Here is a 4,603-nt window from a genome sequence, read left to right on the forward strand (position 1 = left end):
AAGCACTACACGCCGAAAACTACCGCGCCGAACCCGGCATCGGCTCAGCACTACCCGGGCCAACGCTCCATTGCCAACACCGGTGCCGGCGCCCCGCCCTTCACCGAGCCGCGAAACCAATGAAACTCCGCAGCTGCGAGAGGAACCGCAACCGCCACCTATCGGCGGCGCCGGGCCCACCCACAGCGACACGCTCAACCAATAGCGCGAAATAACGGCAAGAGCGAGCGACCAATCCGCAATACCGCCTTTAGGCTTCGCCTCGCCCCTGATGTGCTGCTACGGTAAATTAGCGTGCGGCGCCTGCACCGTCAGTAATGGCGCACTGACCGATTGGGTGTGCTGCTCAAGGAGCCCGGGAGCAGCAGTTATGCATGAGCCATGGCATTGCTCAAGCTGCTTTCGCGCGCTGCCCGTCGCTGGTAAGGGGGTGGCAAAGAGCCTCCGTGAGTGCATGCCTGGGTAGGCTCTTCAGTAAGAGTCTGGAATGTAATGTCTTCGCATAACTGTCCCAAGGGTCTTCTGATACAATCCACATCCACTAACGGCTGACTTTAATGAAACGCTGCACTGGGAGCTCTCTGTGCAACTCTGCTTCAAGCACCCAGCACGCTTTCACAATTTCACCTGGTATTCCCTCGAAGTGTTCTAATTGCCTCTTTCCGCTTGAAACTGCGGTGGTGTTGGTTTCTTAAATTGGTGGACGCCTGCCGGCATAACAGTTTACAAATGCCGCACAAGGGTGAGACATACAGGTTCTAGAGTCTAACACGGAAAGCTGCTCTGTTCAGCAAAACCAGCAGAGCCCCCAGGCCATCAGTAAGCCCCGTATGATGCGAGAGTGTACATGCAGACACCCTATGACTAGGAGCCATGTGGGTCAGTGCCAGCAATGCTTGGAGTGAGCTGCAAATCCTTTTCCCAACTCTGAAAACCAACAGCACAAACACTCCTGGAGACTCAACAAGGTTCATTCACAGTGTTCAGTGGACAGGCAGTTGTGCAGGCAAACCACCCCTGCTGCCTCCATCAGCTACAGCAACCCCAAACACATGGTGTAAAAATCTCAGCCTTTCAGACACATTCACCTAAAGAATGCCAAATGCAGACGACATTTCTGTGGTTAAGCTGTTTTATTTCTGTGGTTAGACTGTGTTTTTATCCTCGTCATTCATAGGAAATTTAGCAGTTCCTCTATTATGATCACTGTGTATCCTACCTTGCCTTGAAATTAATATTATCCTTAGCACAAGTCCTTGAAAGTAAATCAGACTGCGCTGTGCTTCATAAAGCGGGATTAGAGATAGCACTGGCAGCATAACAACCACCTCCCTCTGTCTTGGAGTGCAGATAGGTCAAAATACACAGCACATCCACCACCTGCTATTCCGAGCCTCGAACATAATCACTCTATCTCCCCTAGCCTTCACATAGACCCACGTATGCAGGGCTTGCTTGCTAAAGAATAAAAATGATTTCATTATACTGTGCCCTCTTACAGCCTCATCCTCATTTGTGAAATCACAACGATGGCAGGGGGGTTGGAACTAGATGGTCTTTAAGGTCTTTTCCAGTCCAAACTGTTCTGTGATTCTATCAATGGAAATAATGACAGCAACTAAGTTAGGGCTATTGTCTGCTCACAAACACCTTTACAAAATCCTGGTGGTCAAGTCGGAGCTCTTAGGCTCTGACATGCTTCAGATAGACTAAGGAAATTCTAACTCTTCAAAGAGAATATATTATTAATTCTGCACAGTTTTTAAATTGTAAAAAATAGCTAGCCATAATTAACAACAAATTAAGAATTTCTGAAGGTACTTCTATGAATATGACACAACAATAAAATAGTGTAAAAGAAATGTTTATCCAGATCAACTGTACTTGCCTCTGAATAGTTGCTTTATTTTTTAGCAAGATGAAACTACATGCATTTTCAGTGAAAAGAAGTAATTGGAAAATTGCTTTATCCTGTTTTATTCAGTGGAAATATATTAATACCACCACCTTACGACAACACATAACAAAACAACCAAATCTTTCGTAGGCCTTTGTGCAGCCTTTTGGTATCAATCACAGCATCCACACTACAGTTCCTCAGCAAACACTTCACCCAGAAAGCTTTTTAGAAATTTTTGAAACCTTATTTTCAAGGTTTCAAAATCAAAGCCTCCTGAATTTATACTATATATGAAAAATGGCATAAAAAAGGGTGTTTTTATTGACTGTACAGACAATGTGCTTGCAGCTTCAACAGCTGTTTTGAAGGTCATCTTTGGGTAGGAATTCAGAAATACTCCAGCAGCAAGACTAGAGGTATGGTGTTTTGTGGAATCTGGCTTTGTTTTCACGATGTTTCAAAAGAGAAAAATAATAAGGGACTCTTCATTAGGGGCTATAGTGGTAGGACAAGGGGTAAAGGGTTAAAACTTAAACAGGGGAAGTTTAGGTTAGATATAAGGAAGAAGTTCTCTACTGTGAGGGTGGTGAGGCACTGGAATGGGTTGCCCAAGGAAGCTGTGAATGCTCCATCCCTGGCGGTGTTCAAGGCCAGGGTGAACAGAGCCTTGGGTGACATGGTTTAATGCAAGGTGTCCCTGCCCACAGCAGGGGGGTTGAGACTTAATGATCTTAAGGTCCTTTCCAATCCTAAGTATTCTATGAGTCTATAATATATATATATATGTAACTTCTCTGAGAGATAGCTGAAAATAGCACTGATCAAGGACTTTTCAGTCTCTCATGCTCTGCCAGTCAGGAGGGACACAAGAAGCCAGAAGGAAGCACAGATAGGACACCTAACCCTAACCAGCCAAAGGGGTATTCCATATCACAGCACATAATGCCCAGTACCTAAACTGGGGGAAATTACCCAGAAGGAATTGATCGCTGCTTGGGCTGGGCATTGGTCAGAAGGTGGTGAGCAGCTGTATTGTGCATCACTGCTGTTTTCTGAGCTTTAATTTCTTCTCTTCTTGTTTCCTATTGTTATCAGTATTGGTATTGTTGATATTCTATTATCACTATATTTCACTTTAGTTATTAAAATATATTTCACTTTATTCTAATTATTAAATTATTACTGAGTTCTCATTTCAGCCCGTGAGTTTTTCGTTCTTCTATTCTCTCCCCATCCCACCCAAGGAAGGTGGAAGGGGTGGGAGTGAGTGAGCAGCTGAGTGGTGCCGAGTTACCACCTGGGTTTAAAACACTAGAGGTCCCCTCCAATCTAAACCATTCTGGTTTGGACTTGCAATGCATTGCACTGCTCACAGTATATGCAATTTTACATGCCGGATCGTAGCATTAGTTCCCGCCGTCACTGGAGTCCCTCTGCAGCTACATGTACTGCTCGAAGCGTGAGTCATCTAGTTTTGGAAATTTATGAAGGGTGTTCTTTTTAGTGTTTCTACCAGCCAAAGCCAAGTCGGTGTATGCCACCATATGCCCAAACCATTCCTCGCTACCACCACACCTGTCTCGCATGAGCCAGGCACCTCTTACCCACACAGATGACTTAGCGCCGGCTCTACCACCACCCCCACCCCAGCCCCCCATCTCCCGTGGCCACGGACCGGCAGCCGCCCTGTATGCACAGTTTGTGCTAGCGGGTTGCAGAACTGGCCTGGGTCTCCGTTTCTAAGGATGCAGGCTGGAAATCTAAGTGGTTAAGATACCGTTTTGGTAATTGCAGTGCAAGAACCTGAGCAACTACATTAGACTGGGAAACAAACAAGCAAAACAACAAACAAACAAAAACACCCACAAAACAACCCACACACCAGCACCCCTCAAACAGTAATACACTGAAATTGGTAACCGGCACAAACTTTTACTATCTCATGCCTGAGGAGACTCCTAAAATTCCCGAGCCGCGGCCCATGGTGGCCTGCCGACCCGGGCCAGCCCTGGCGGCCGCTTGGCACAGCCACTTCCCGCTTCTTTCAGCCTTAGGGACGGTGCCTGTTGCCCCACAGGTTCACTGGCCGTGCCCAGCTGGACAGGCCGGCCCCCGGCAGCCCGGCCTACGGCAAAGAACGGCTGCGGGGCGCAGAGGCGCTCCCCTCCAACTCTTCGCAAAAGCCATAACGGCCGCACCACAGCGCCCTCCAGCGGTACAAGCGCCGCTGCCACCTCCTCACTTGGGAAACCCTCCCTGCCGGCAACCGCGCTACCAGCGCTGCGGACAGAGCCGCTGCAGGGGAAGGGCGGAGAAAAGAGAACCCGGCCCTGCCAGGGCGCTGCCTCGGGAGGCGGCCCCTTTAAACTTCGCGGCCGCCGCCAGGGCCCGCGAAACCTGCCAGGGCGCATCAGCCCCCATGGAGGGCCAGTCAGCACCTCCCCCGGGGCGGGAGGCGGCGGCGGGGCGGGCGGGGCGCAGTTTCGAACTCCGCCGGTGAGCCGGGAGCCCGGCCAATAAGGCGGCAGAAGAGAGTTTGCGTCCCGCTCGAACACCGCCCCGGGGGGCGTGGCCGCCGACTTCCCCTCCTAGCGGTTGGTCGGCGGGAACCGCCGGTCCGTGACGTTGGCGCCGGGGTGGGTGATTGGTTACGCTCAGGCGCGAAACGTAACGCGGGAAAACCTGGGGCTCAGCCTAGGGTGT

This window comes from Pezoporus wallicus, unplaced genomic scaffold (genome assembly GCF_028554395.1).
Source record: "Pezoporus wallicus isolate ANWC-B61680 ecotype Strahan unplaced genomic scaffold, APGP_CSIRO_Pwel_v1 contig_7162, whole genome shotgun sequence".
Taxonomy (NCBI): Eukaryota; Metazoa; Chordata; class Aves; order Psittaciformes; family Psittacidae; genus Pezoporus; species Pezoporus wallicus.